Source organism: Bombina bombina, chromosome 2 (assembly GCF_027579735.1).
Source record: "Bombina bombina isolate aBomBom1 chromosome 2, aBomBom1.pri, whole genome shotgun sequence".
NCBI classification, from domain to species: Eukaryota; Metazoa; Chordata; class Amphibia; order Anura; family Bombinatoridae; genus Bombina; species Bombina bombina.
The window spans coordinates 855,906,848-855,922,587 of record NC_069500.1 but is presented as its reverse complement, the minus strand read 5'-3'; the positions used below and the strand labels follow the sequence as shown (position 1 = coordinate 855,922,587).

Sequence of the window (15,740 nt, the reverse complement as noted above, 5' to 3'; positions counted from 1 at the left end):
CTCTTGTAAGGTGTATCCAGTCCACGGATCATCCATTACTTGTGGGATATTCTCATTCCCAACAGGAAGTTGCAAGAGGACACCCACAGCAGAGCTGTCTATATAGCTCCTCCCCTAACTGCCATATCCAGTCATTCTCTTGCAACTCTCAACAAGCATGGAGGTAGTAAGAGAGAAAGTGGTGAAATATAGCTGTTATTTTGCTTCAATCAAAAGTTTATTATTTTTAAATGGTACCGGAGAATCTGCCTGTGATTTCTATGATCTTAGCAGGTTGTAACTAAGATCAATTGCTGTTCTCACACATGACTGAAGAGAGAGATAACTTCAGCGGGAGAATGGCGTGCAGGTTATCCTGCTATGAGGTATGTGCAGTTAATATTTTTCTAGAAGATGTGAAGGCTAGAAAATGCTGCTGATATCAAATTTATGTAAGGTAAGCCCGAATACAGTGATTTAATAGCGACTGGTATCATGCTTACTTTCTGAGGTAATACTCTTTTATATTTACAATATAAAACGTTTGCTGGCATGTTTAAACGATTTTATATATACTTTGGTGATAAACTTTATTGGGGCCTAGTTTTTCCACATGGCTGGCTTAAATTTGCCTATAAACAGTTTCCTGGGGCTTTCCACTGTGTTACTATGAGTGGGATAGGCCTAATTTAGCGCTTTTTTGCGCAGTAATTTTTACAGACTGAGACATCCAGCTTACTCCAGGAGTCCCCTGAATGCTATAGGACATCTCTAGAGGGCTCTTAGGCTTTCCAAAATCGTTTGTTGGGGAAGGTAGGCCCACAGCAAGGCTGTGGCAGTTTGGTGTGACTGTTAAAAAAACGTCTATGGTTTTTTTTTATCCGTTTTTTTAACTAAGGGGTTAATAATCCATTTGCAAGTGGGTGCAATGCTCTGTAAGCTTATTATACATACTGTAAAAATTTCGTTTGATTTACTGCCTTTTTTCACTGTTTTTCAAATTCTGACAAAATTTGTTTCTCTTAAAGGCACAGTACTGTTTCTTATATTTGCTTGTTAACTTGATTTAAAGTGTTTTCCAAGCTTGCTAGTCTCATTGCTAGTCTGTACAAACATGTCTGACATAGAGGAAACTCCTTGTTCATTATGTTTAAAAGCCATGGTGGAACCCCCTCTTAGAATGTGTACCAAATGTACTGATTTCGCTTTAAGCAATAAAGATCATATTCTGTCTTTAAAAAATGTATCACCAGAGGAATCTGACGAGGGGGAAGTTATGCCGACTAAATCTCTCCATGTGTCAGATCCTTTGACTCCCGCCCAAGGGACTCCCGCTCAAATGGCGCCAAGTACATCTAGGGTGCCCATAGCGTTTACTTTACAAGACATAGCGGCAGTCATGGATAATACACTGTCAGCGGTATTAGCCAGACTACTTTAATTTAGAGGAAAGCGAGATAGCTCTGGAGTTAGTATGCTCTGTATTTCATCTGACACTTTAAGAGCTATGTCTGATACTGCCTCACAATATGCAGAAGCTGAAGAAGGAGAGCTTCTTTCTGTGGGTGATGTTTCTGACTCAGGGAAGATGATGTAACCTGATTCTAATATCTCTACATCTAAATTTAAGCTTGAACACCTCCGCGTGTTACTCAGGGAGGTTTTAGCTGCTCTGAATGACTGTGATACAATTGCAGTGCCAGAGAAATTGTGTAAACTGGATAAATACTATGCAGTGCCGGTGTGCACTGATGTTTTTCCAATACCTAAAAGGTTTACAGAAATTATTACTAAGGAATGGGATAGACCAGGTGTGCCGTTCTTTCCCCCTCCTATTTTTAGAAAAATGTTTCCAATAGACGCCACCACACGGGACTTATGGCAGACAGTTCCTAAGGTGGAGGGAGCAGTTTCTACTCTAGCGAAGCGTACTACTATCCCTGTCGAGGACAGTTGTGCTTTCTTAGATCCAATGGATAAAAAGTTAGAGGGTTACCTTAAGAAAATATTTATTCAACAAGGTTTTATCCTACTGCCCCTTGCATGCATTGCTCCTGTCACTGCTGCTGCGGCGTTCTGGTTTGAGTCTCTGGAAGAGGCTTTACAGGTAGCGACTCCATTGGATGACATACTTGACAAGCTTAGAGCACTTAAGCTAGCCAATTCTTTTGTTTCTGATGCCATTGTTAATTTGACTAAAATAACGGCTAAGAATTCTGGTTTTTCTATCCAGGCGCGCAGAGCCTAAATCGTGGCTTAAATGGTCAGCTGACGTTACTTCAAAGTCTAAGCTGCTTAACATTCCCTTCAAGGGGCAGATCCTATTCGGGCCTGGTTTGAATGAGATTATTGCTGATATCCCTGGAGGAAAAGGTCATGCCCTTCCTCAGGATAGGTCCAAATCAAGGTCCAAACAGCCTAATTTTCGTGCCTTTCGAAACTTCAAGGCAAGTGTGGCATCAACTTCCTCTAATGCAAAACAAGAGGGAACTTTTGCTCAGTCCAAGACGGTCTGGAGACCTAACCAGACCTGGAACAAAGGTAAGCAGGCCAAAAAGCCTGCTGCTGCCTCTAAGACAGCATGAAGGAACGGCCCCCCGATCCAGTAACGGATCTAGTAGGGGGCAGACTTTCGCTCTTCGCCCAGGCGTGGGCAAGAGATGTCCAGGATCCCTGGGCGTTGGAAATTATATACCAGGGATATCTTCTGGACTTCAAGGCTTCCCCCCCAAAAGGGAGATTTCACCTTTCACAATTATCTGCAAACCAGATAAAGAGAGAGGCATTCTTACACTGTGTACAAGATAGTTATGGGGGTGATCCATCCGGTTCCAAAGGAGGGACAGGGATTTTACTCAAATCTGTTCGTGATCCCCAAAAAAGAGGGAACCTTCAGACCAATTTTGGATCTAAAGATCTTAAACAAATTCCTCAGAGTTCCATCATTCAAGATGGAGACTATTCGTACCATCCTACCTATGATCCAGGAGGGTCAATACATGACTACAAGGGCGCGGGACATAGCAGTGGCCCCTTATTTAGACGACATCCTGATTCAGGCGTCAAACTTCCAAAGTGCCAAGTCTCATACGGACATAGTGTTGGCATTTCTGAGGTCGCATGGGTGGAAGGTGAACGAGGAAAAGAGTTCTCTATTCCCCCTCACAAGAGTTTCCTTCCTAGGGACTCTGATAGATTCTGTAGAAATGAAAATTTACCTGACGGAGTCCAGGTTATCTAAACTTCTAAATTCCTGCTGTGTTCTTTATTCCATTCCTCGCCCTTCGGTGGCTCAGTGCATGGAAGTAATTGGCTTAATGGTAGCAGCAATGGACATAGTGCCGTTTGCACGCCTACATCTCAGACCGCTGCAACTCTGCATGCTCAGTCAGTTGAATGGGGATTACACAGATTTGTCCCCTCTACTAAATCTGGACCAAGAGACCAGGGATTCTCTTCTCTGGTGGCTATCTCGGGTCCATCTGTCCAAAGGTATGACTTTTCACAGGCCAGATTGGACAATTGTAAAGACAGATGCCAGCCTTCTAGGTTGGGGTGCAGTCTGAAACTCCCTGATGGCTCAGGGATCGTGGACTCAGGAGGAGTCACTCCTTCCAATAAATATTCTGGAACTGAGAGCGATATTCAATGCTCTTCAGGCTTGGCCTCAGTTAGCAACTCTGAGGTTCATCAGATTTCAGTCGGACAACATCACAACTGTGGCTTACATTAACCATCAAGGGGGAACAAGGAGTTCCCTAGCGATGTTAGAAGTCTCAAAGATAATTCGCTGGGCAGAGATTCACTCTTGCCATCTATCAGCTATCCATATCCCGGGTGTAGAGAACTGGGAGGCGGATTTTCTAAGTCGTCAGACTTTTCATCCGGGGGAGTGGGAACTCCATCCGGAGGTGTTTGCACAATTGATTCATCGTTGGTCACATGGGTGGAAAGTGAACGAAGAAAAGAGTTCTCTATCTCGTCTCACGAGGGTTTCCTTCCTAGGGACTCTAATAGATTCTGTAGAAATTAAAATTTACCCAACGGAGTCCAGGTTATCAAAACGTCTAAATGCTTGCCGTGTTCTTCACTCCATTCCGCGCCCCACGGTGGCTCAGTGCATGGAAGTAATCGGCTTAATGGTAGCTGCAATGGACATAGTGCCATTTGCGCGCCTGCATCTCAGACCGCTGCAATTATGCATGCTCAGTCAGTGGAATGGGGATTACACAGATTTGTCCCCTCTACTAAATCTGGATCAGGAAACCAGAGATTCTCTTCTCTGGTGGTTATCTCGGGCCCATCTGTCCAAGGGTATGACCTTTCGCAGACCAGATTGGACAATTGTAACAACAGATGCCAGCCTTCTAGGTTGGGGTGCAGTCTGGAACTCCCTGAAGGCTCAGGGTTCATGGACTCAGGAGGAGAAACTCCTCCCAATAAATATTCTGGAGTTAAGAGCAATATTCAATGCTCTTCTGGCTTGGCCTCAGCTAGCAACACTGAGGTTCATCAGATTTCAGTCGGACAACATCACGACTGTGGCTTACATCAACCATCAAGGGGGAACCAGGAGTTCCCTAGCGATGTCAGAAGTCTCGAAGATAATTCGCTGGGCAGAGATTCACTCTTGCCATCTATCAGCTATCCATATCCCGGGTGTAGAGAACTGGGAGGCGGATTTTCTAAGTCGTCAGACTTTTCATCCGGGGGAGTGGGAACTCCATCCGGAGGTGTTTGCACAATTGATTCATCGTTGGGCAAACCAGAACTGGATCTAATGGCGTCTCGCCAGAACGCCAAGCTTCCTTGTTACGGATCCAGGTCCAGGGATCCCAAGGCGACGCTGATAGATGCTCTAGCAGCGCCCTGGTCTTTCAACCTGGCTTATGTGTTTCCACCATTTCCTCTGCTCCCTCGTCTGATTGCCAAGATCAAGCAGGAGAGAGCATCAGTGATCTTGATAGCGCCTGCGTGGCCACGCAGGACATGGTATGCAGATCTAGTGGACATTTCATCCTTTCCACCTTGGACTGTGCCGTTAAGACAAGACCTTCTACTACAAGGTCCTTTCAATCATCCAAATCTAATTTCTCTGAGACTGACTGCCTGGAGATTGAATGCTTGATGTTATCAAAGTGTGGCTTCTCCGAGTCAGTCATTGATACCTTAATACAGGCACGAAAGCCTGTCACCAGGAAAATTTACAATAAGATATGGCGTAAATATCTTTATTGGTGTGAATCCAAGGGTTACTCATGGAGTAAGGTCAGGATTCCCAGGATATTATCCTTTCTCCAAGAAGGTTTGGAAAAAGGATTGTCGGCTAGTTCCTTAAAGGGACAGATTTCTGCCCTGTCTATTCTTTTGCACAAGCGTCTGGCAGATGTTCCAGACGTTCAGGCATTTTGTCAGGCTTTAGTTAGAATCAAGCCTGTGTTTAAACTTGTTGCTTCGCCAGGGAGCTTAAATCTGGTTCTTAAGGTTCTTCAAGGAGTTCCGTTTGAACCTCTTCATTCCATAGATATCAAACTTTTTTCTTGGAAAGTTCTGTTTTTGGTAGCTATTTCCTCGGCTCGTAGAGTCTACGAGTTATCTGCTTTACAATGTGATTCTCCTTATCTGATCTTCCATGCGGATAAGGTAGTCCTGCGTACCAAACCTGGGTTTTTGCCTAAGGTGGTATCTAATAGGAATATTAATCAAGAGATTGTTGTTCCATCTTTGTGTCCTAATCCTTCTTCAAAGAAGGAACGTCTATTACACAATCTGGACGTGGTTCGTGCTTTAAAGTTTTACTTACAAGCTACTAAAGATTTTCGTCAAACATCTGCTTTGTTTGTTGTCTACTCTGGACAGAGGAGAGGTCAAAAGGCTTCGGCAACCTCTTTCTTTTTGGCTAAGAAGCATAATCCGCTTAGCCTATGAGACTGCTGGCCAGCAGCCTCCAGAAAGGATTACAGCTCATTCTACTAGAGCTGTGGCTTCCACATGGGCCTTTAAAAAGGAGGCTTCTGTTGAACAGATTTGCAAGGCAGCGACTTGGTCTTCGCTTCATACTTTTTCAAAATTCTACAAATTTGATACTTTTGCTTCTTCGGAGGCTATTTTTGGGAGAAGGGTTTTACAGGCAGTGGTACCTTCCGTTTAAGTACCTGCCTTGTCCCTCCCTTCATCCGTGTACTTTAGCTTTGGTATTGGTATCCCACAAGTAATGGATGATCCGTGGACTGGATACACCTTACAAGAGAAAACATAATTTATGCTTACCTGATAAATTTATTTCTCTTGTGGTGTATCCAGTCCACGGCCCGCCCTGTCATTTTAAGGCAGGTATGTTTTAATTTTAAACTACAGTCACCACTGCACCCTATGGCTTCTCCTTTCTCTGCTTGTTTTTTGGTCAAATGACTGGATATGGCAGTTAGGGGAGGAGCTATATAGACAGCTCTGCTGTGGGTGTCCTCTTGCAACTTCCTGTTGGGAATGAGAATATCCCACAAGTAATGGATGATCCATGGACTGGATACACCACAAAAGAAATAAATTTATCAGGTAAGCATAAATTATGTTTTTTCATTTCATTTAATAAAGTCAGTTGTTTAAATGTATCATACATTTTTATTCAGTGCCATTTTTGCCATTATATCCATTATCAAAAATGATTGCAACATTTTAAGGAAATTATGTTCTTCATTTTACATAAATAGATAGATTTTGGAGTGTGTCTGTGGGAATTTCTGCCCATTCAGCGTAAAGAACATTTGTGAGGTCATGTACTCATATTGGACAAAGGTCTGGCTTCCAATCAGTGCTCCAATTTATTCCAAAGGTGTTCAGCATGGTTGAGGTCATGGCTCTGTGCATGCTACTCCAGTTCCTCCACACCAAACTCTTTAACCTTGCCCAATTTTTTTAATTGTATTTGTGTCCTGTAGCTTTGAATGGCCCTTCACTGGAAATAAGGGGCCTAGCTCAAACCATGAAAAACAGCCCCAGACCATTATCCCTCCTCCACCAAACTGTGAAGAAGGCAGTATGCATTATGGTAGGTCCAGTGGCAGTGTGCTTTACACCAATCCAGTTGATGTATCACATTGTAAATGTTGATGTGAGATTTGTGTACAGCTGCTTGGCCATGGAGACCCATTTAAAACTCCCAATTCATAGTTCTTGTGCTGATGTTTTGAACTATAGATGGCCTTTGCAAAGGTGGCATCCTTTGACAGTGCCTCACTTATCACTGAGTACAACCCATTGTACTGTCAATATTTGTCTATAGAGATTGTATGGCTATGTGCTGTATTTTCTGTTGGGTGTATAAATTGGGTATTGCTGAAACGCCTGAACTCAATAATTAGTAGGGGTATATAGTGTGTTTAGAAAATTAGCAAATCTAGGCAAGTATGCAATGTCTCATGTTTTATTTTTCCAATTAAATGAGACATTGTATATCTAATTTGCATATATTACCCAGAGTTCCCTGGTGCATTCGTAACAATGTAAATATAGTACTTCTGGGGTTAAGCAAGTGGGGAAATTTGCCTAGATTTGCATTTTTTTTATACAATATTTCTATGACTCAGGGTTTTTATCTCCATCATAACTCAAATTAGTGTTCCCTTTTCTCTGGAAATAAGTTTTTCCAAACAGCAAATCAAACCTATCTTCTGCTGCTGAGAGTTAATTAATGCAGAATTGGAAAACTGTAACACAGCATGTGCCTCAAACGTATCATTTCTACAATGTTGGACATATTGATTCAGGTTTGGCAATGTTAGAGAAGTCTGTTCTACCTAACAATCCAGTGAACAGACCTCCAGTCATGGAAGAGGGCCATACAAGTCTTGAGTCAAAGACAGATGCTGGTTATAGGAGACTATATTATAAGGATGGTAGATAGGATAATTTGTCATCCAGAGCCCTTAAATAGAGCTGTTTGTTAACTTCCAGGGGCTTGCGTAAGGCATATTGAGAAGTGTAGACATTATTGGAGCGATCTGGGTCTGCAAGAAGAATGACAAATAAAGGGCCCGATTAAGAGAGGCGTGTTAAGAGCTACGCGTGAGCAAGTTGAAAGTAAACTTGATCACTTGAGCGCAATCGCGGTTTATAAAAAAGTGTCACAAAACACATCAAAAATACATTACAAAGTACAGTTACACTCCTAAAAACACCATCTAATAAAAAATATTTAAAAAAAAAATTGCACAAAAAAGTTATAAGGGTTATAAGGGCTCAAAGATGCGAGGTCTCAGGTGTTACAAAAAACAAATGGCTTTTACCTAGAGATACATACATCATACACATGTCTAAATATGTATGTGTGTGTATGTGTATATATTCCTCTTTTAATACATGTTAGTATTTTATTAGCCTTTGAAGCCACTGCCCTGCATTGTGCACCAATCTTTAGCTTGTTATCTATTACTACTCCCAAATCCCTTTCCTCCTCTGTTTGGCTAAGTCTTGTCCCATTTAAAAAATATGTTGCCTGCATATACTGTATGTGTATATATATATATATATATATATATATATATATATATATATATATATATATATATACATATACAGTATATGCAGGCAACATATTTTTTAAATGGGACAAGACTTAGCCAAACAGAGGAGGAAAGGGATTTGGGAGTAGTAATAGATAACAAGCTAAAGATTGGTGCACAATGCAGGGCAGTGGCTTCAAAGGCTAATAAAATACTAACATGTATTAAAAGAGGAATTGATTCAAGGGAGGAAAGCATAATTCTGTCACTATATAAAGCCCTGGTAAGACCTCACCTTGAGTATGGAGTGCAGTTCTGGGGACCGATCGTCAAAAAAAAGATATTGCAGAACTAGAAAATGTTCAGAGAAGAGCCACAAAGCTAATAAGGGGATTGGATAATTTAACCTATGAGGAGAGGCTAGCCAAACTGGGTCTGTTTTATTTAGAAAAAGGCGCTTAAGAGGTGACATTATTACTTTATATAAATATATTCAAGGCCCATATACAGATATGGCAGAAGCTCTGTTTATTCCAAGAAAATTGTTTCTGACAAGAGTTCACAATTTAAGGTTGGGGGAAAGGAGATTTAATCTCCTGCAACGGAAACATTTTTTCACTGTAAGAGCAATAAAATTGTGGAACTCATTACCAAAAGGAGGTAGTGAATGCCAATACCCTAGAAACATTTTAAAATAGTCTGGATACATTTCTGTATATAAACAAAATTCATGGATATGGTTGCTAGTATTAAATGGTTCACCTTTTAGTGGGTTTATTTAAGCTTTACTGGAGCTTTTTGTATTTTAGATTTGTATAGGTTGAACTCGATGGACTTTGGTCTTTTCTCAACCTTATCTACTATGTTACTATGTGTATATATATATATATATATATATATATATGTGTTTGTGTGTGTGTACAGATGTATTTATAAGTGTATATATGTATTTACAGACATATATAGTGCATTGGAGCCCTTTGCAGTTAAAGGGACAGTATACACAAAAACAAATATGGCCTAAATAAATAAAGCTTTTAATGTAGACAAAGTTTGCAATAGACATGCGTTCATTATTTTGCTTCTAAATCAGTTAAAAATGAGGGAGAAACTTACAGTGCTTTCACTGCATATGGAGATGATCATCCTACACACTAGTTAGAAAGCTAGATTGTGCTTACCCTCCCCCCGGTTGGGTCTGCACAACCTAATTAATAGCCATTGTAACTGGGAAGGGGGGAAGGGGAGTGTAATTCCTCCAGAATTCAGGAGAAAGGAAAATAAGCTGTTGAGTTTAGCTGCTTTTGTGAATATCTGCATTTTTTCTTACATTTGCCTATAGCACTGCACAAAGCACATTATACAGATCACTCAAGCAAGAGGGCTGTCTGTAAACACGCTAGTTAGGGAGTGAGGGAATAACTCTAGCTCTCTAACTAGTGTGTAGGACATAGGTATCCATATGCAGTGAAAGAAAGCACTGCAAGTTTCTTAATAATTTTTAAATGCATAAAAACAAAATAACTAATGCATGTTCTTTGCAAACTTTGTATACATCCAAAGCTTTATTATATTAGCCCATATTTGGTTTTGTGTATACTGTCCCTTTAAGTAGATGAAAAGAAGTAAAAACATATTTATGCAATATGAATATTTAATAAAGTTTTATAGTGTGTATTTACTGTAAATATTTCACATTCCAATGTTCTGCACATATGGGAGTATTTTTTTAAATAGATATTTAGATATTTTGGCTATTGGTAGTTTATTGTTAGATTAGGGGGTGTTTTTATTTTGGGGTGACTTTTTGTTTTTATAGGGGTATTAGGTTAAATTTTTATTATTTTGGATAATTTCGTTTATTATTTTTTGTAATCTTAGATTTTTTTTATTTTTCGTAATTTTAGTGTTTAGTTTTTTTGTAATATACGGTTGTTGTTTTTTTTTTTTAAAAGTGTTTAATTTTGTAACTTAGTTTTCTATTTTTCGTTTATTTTATTTTTTTAAATAAGTTATGTTAGCTTTATTTATAGTTTAAGCTTAGTTTTTTTTTATTTCACAGGTCACTTTTTATTTACTTTAAGATAGGTGCGTAGGGCGCTATGTCTCAAATCCTAGTCAGCTGATGTGACTTCAAAGTCTAAATTACTCAACATTCTTTTCAAGGGGCAGACCTTATTCGGGCCTGGTTTGAAAGAAATTATTGCTGACATTACTGGAGGTAAGGGTCATACCCTTCCTCAGGACAGGGCCAAATCAAAGGCCAAACAGTCTAATTTTCGTGCCTTTCGAAATTTCAAGGCAGGTGCAGCATCAACTTCCTCTGCTTCAAAACAAGAGGGAACTTTTGCTCAATCCAAGCAGGCCTGGAAACCTAACCAGTCCTGGAATAAGGGCAAGCAGGCCAGAAAGCCTGCTGCTGCCTCTAAGACAGCATGAAGGAGCGGCCCCCTATCTGACAACGGATCTAGTAGGGGGCAGACTCTCTCTCTTCGCCCAGGCGTGGGCAAGAGATGTTCAGGATCCCTAGGCGTTGGAGATCATATCTCAGGGATATCTTCTGGACTTCAAAGCTTCTCCTCCACAAGGGAGATTTCACCTTTCAAGATTATCTGCAAACCAGATAAAGAAAGAGGCATTCCTAAGCTGCGTACAAGATCTCCTTGTAATGGGAGTGATCCATCCAGTTCCGCGGACGGAACAAGGACAGGGGTTATATTCAAATCTGTTTGTGGTTCCCAAAAAAGAGGGAACCTTCAGACCAATTTTGGATTTAAAGATCCTAAACAAATTCCTCAGAGTTCCGTCATTCAAGATGGAAACTATTCGAACCATTTTACCCATGATCCAAGAGGGTCAGTACATGACCACAGTGGACTTAAAGGATGCCTACCTTCACATTCCGATTCACAAGAATCATCATCAGTTCCTGAGGTTTGCCTTTCTAGACAGGCATTACCAATTTGTAGCTCTTCCATTCGGGTTGGCTACAGCCCCAAGAATTTTTACAAAGGTTCTGGGCTCACTTCTGGCGGTCCTAAGACCGCGAGGCATAGCGGTGGCTCCTTACCTGGACGATATCTTGATACAGGCGTCAAGCTTTCAATTTGCCAAATCTCATACAGAGATAGTTCTGGCATTCCTGAGGTCACATGGGTGGAAAGTGAACGAAGAAAAGAGTTCTCTATCTCGTCTCACGAGGGTTTCCTTCCTAGGGACTCTAATAGATTCTGTAGAAATTAAAATTTACCCAACGGAGTCCAGGTTATCAAAACGTCTAAATGCTTGCCGTGTTCTTCACTCCATTCCGCGCCCCACGGTGGCTCAGTGCATGGAAGTAATCGGCTTAATGGTAGCTGCAATGGACATAGTGCCATTTGCGCGCCTGCATCTCAGACCGCTGCAATTATGCATGCTCAGTCAGTGGAATGGGGATTACACAGATTTGTCCCCTCTACTAAATCTGGATCAGGAAACCAGAGATTCTCTTCTCTGGTGGTTATCTCGGGCCCATCTGTCCAAGGGTATGACCTTTCGCAGACCAGATTGGACAATTGTAACAACAGATGCCAGCCTTCTAGGTTGGGGTGCAGTCTGGAACTCCCTGAAGGCTCAGGGTTCATGGACTCAGGAGGAGAAACTCCTCCCAATAAATATTCTGGAGTTAAGAGCAATATTCAATGCTCTTCTGGCTTGGCCTCAGCTAGCAACACTGAGGTTCATCAGATTTCAGTCGGACAACATCACGACTGTGGCTTACATCAACCATCAAGGGGGAACCAGGAGTTCCCTAGCGATGTCAGAAGTCTCGAAGATAATTCGCTGGGCAAAGACTCACTCTTGCCACCTGTCAGCGATCCATATCCCAGGTGTAGAGGGGCAAACCAAAATTGGATCTCATGGCGTCTCGCCAGAATGCAAAGCTTCCTTGTTACGGATCCAGGTCCAGGGACCCAGAAGCGGCACTGATAGATGCTCTAGCAGCGCCTTGGTTCTTCAACCTGGCTTATGTGTTTCCACCATTTCCTCTGCTCCCTCGTCTGATTGCCAAAATCAAACAGGAAAGAGCATCAGTGATATTGATAGCGCCTGCGTGGCCATGCAGGACCTGGTATGCAGACCTAGTGGACACGTCATCCTTTCCACCATGGACTCTGCCTCTGAGACAAGACCTTCTAATACAAGGTCCTTTCAATCATCCAAATCTACTTTCTCTGAGACTGACTTCATGGAGATTTAACGCTTGATCCTATCAAAGCGTGGCTTGTATGAGTCAGTAATTGATACCTTAATACAGGCACGAAAGCCTGTCACCAGGAAAATTTACCACAAGATATGGCATAAATATCTTCATTGGGGTGAATCCAAGAATTACTCATGGAGTAGGGTTAGGATTCCTAGGATATTGTCCTTCCTCCAAGAGGGTTTGGACAAAGGATTATCAGCTAGTTCTTTAAAGGGACAGATTTCTGCTCTGTCTATTCTTTTACACAAGCGTCTGGCAGAAGTTCCAGACGTTCAGGCATTTTGTCAGGCTTTAGTTAGAATTAAGCCTGTGTTTAAACCTGTTGCTCCTCCATGGAGCTTAAACTTGGTTCTTAAAGTTCTTCAAGGGGTTCCGTTTGAACCCCTTCATTCTATTGATATCAAACTTCTTTCATGGAAAGTTCTTTTTCTGATGGCTATTTCCTCGGCTCGAAGAGTCTCTGAGTTATCTGCCTTACATTGTGATTCTCCTTATCTGATCTTTCATTCAGATAAAGTTGTTCTGCGTACAAAACCTAGGTTTTTACCTAAGGTGGTTTCTAACAAGAATATCAATCAAGAGATTGTTGTTCCATCATTATGTCCTAATCCTTCTTCAAAGAAGGAACGTCTTTTGCATAATCTAGACGTAGTCCGTGCCTTGAAGTTTTACTTACAGGCTACTAAAGATTTTCGTCAAACATCTGCTTTGTTTGTTGTCTACTCTGGACAGAGGAGAGGTCAAAAGGCTTTGGCAACCTCTCTTTCTTTTTGGCTAAGAAGCATAATCCGTTTAGCCTATGAGACTGCTGGACAGCAGCCTCCTGAAAGGATTACAGCTCATTCTACTAGAGCTGTGGCTTCCACCTGGGCCTTTAAAAATGAGGCCTCTGTTGAACAGATTTGCAAAGTGGCGACTTGGTCTTCCCTTAATACTTTTTCCAAATTTTACAAATTTGATACTTTTGCTTCTTCGGAGGCTGTTTTTGGGAGAAAGGTTCTACAGGCAGTGGTTCCTTCCGTTTAAGTTCCTGCCTTGTCCCTCCCATCATCCGTGTACTTTAGCTTTGGTATTGGTATCCCACAAGTAATGGATGATCCGTAGACTGGATACACTTAACAAGAGAAAACATAATTTATGCTTACCTGATAAATTTATTTCTCTTGTAGTGTATCCAGTCCACGGCCCGCCCTGTCCTTTTCAGGCAAGTCTAAATTTTAATTAAACTACAGTCACCACTGCACCCTATGGTTTCTCCTTTCTCGGCTTGTTTCGGTCGAATGACTGGATATGGCAGTGAGGGGAGGAGCTATATAGCAGCTCTGCTGTGGGTGATCCTCTTGCAACTTCCTGTTGGGAAGGAGAATATCCCACAAGTAATGGATGATCTGTGGACTGGATACACTACAAGAGAAATAAATTTATCAGGTAAGCATAAATTATGTTTTTTTTTAAATCAAGGAAACTGCAGAGGAAGTAAAATATCTTGACTGCCTACCAGCCTTTATATAATAGGAGTTAAATAAATCTAGGGGACATTTCAATGGATAGGATTTTGTATAATTTTGCTGGCAGTTGATTCAGACCAGGAGCTTAATTAATTGCAAAACTTTTAATAACTTGTTTTAATTTCTTCATAAGTAATTGTTCTAATTTTATCCCAGAAATTTTGTTTATTCTGTTGGTTAACCAAACCCTCACAGTAAACCTTTTGAAAATACTCTACCACAGATTTAGTTATATCTTGTATGTTAGAATACCTATGAGAGTCTTCTTTAATTGCTTCTATAAAACACTTTCGGCTAGATTACGAGTCTTGCGTTATGAGTAAAAAAGCAGCGTTAAGCCTCATAACACTGCTTTTTTACTACCACTGGTATTACGATACTTGCAGATTTAGGGGCACCACACACTTTTTTGGCCTTACCGCAAATCATCTTGCGCAATTTGCGTATAGTCTATTTTCAATGGGACTTCCATAGCGCTGGTATTACGAGTTTGTCCTGGTAGGCCAAAAAGTGAGCGGTACACCCTATCCCATCAAGATTCATACCACATTTTAAAGTCAGTAGTTATGAGTTTTACACTACAAAGCAATAGCATAAAACTCATAACTTAAGTGCTAAAAAGTACACTAACACCGATAAACTACCTATTAACCCCTAAACCGAGGCTCTCCAGCATCGCAAACACTAACATAAAATTATTAACCCCTAATCTGCTGCTCCCGACATCGCCGCCACTATAATAAACATATTAACCCCTAAACCGCCACACTCCCGCCTCGCAAACATTGGTTAAATATTATTAACCCCTAATCTGCCATCCCTAACATCGCCGCCCCCTACCTACATTTATTAACCCCTAATCTGCCGCCCCCAACATATTATATTTATTAACCCCTAAACCTAAGTCTAACCTTAACACCCCCTATCTTAAATATAATTAAAATAAATCTAAATGAAACCTACTATTAATAACTAAATAATTCCTTTTTAAAACTAAATACTTACCTGTAAAATAAACCCTAAGCTAGCTACAATATAACTAATAGTTACATTGTATCTATCTTAGGGTTTATTTCTATTTTACAGGCAAGTTTGTATTTATTTTAACTATGTAGAATAGTTACTAAATAGTTATTAACTATTTAATAACTGCCTAGCTAAAATAAATACAAATTGACCAGTGAAATAAAACCTAACCTGTCTTACACTAACACCTAACCTAACCCTACAATTAAATAAATTCCCTAAATTAAATACAATTAACTAAATTCAATAAAATTAGCTAAATTACAAAAAACCCCACTAAATTACAGAAAATAAATAACAAATTACAAGATCTTTAAACTAATTACACCTAATCTAATAGCCCTATAAAAATAAAAAAGCCTACCCAAAATAATAAAAACCCCTAGCCTAAACTAAACTACCAATAGCCCTTAAAATGGCCTTTTGCTGGGCATTGCCTCAAAGAAATCAGCTTTTTTACCTGTAAAAAAAAATACAAAC

General features: G+C 40.5%; 1 protein-coding gene across 1 annotated transcript in view; it reads left to right on the top strand.

Annotated features, from left to right (window-relative positions):
• The window catches only part of ADGRL3 (adhesion G protein-coupled receptor L3), a 1,741,359-nt gene that overhangs the window by 633,737 nt on the left and 1,091,882 nt on the right, over nt 1-15,740 (top strand). The window lies entirely within an intron of this gene.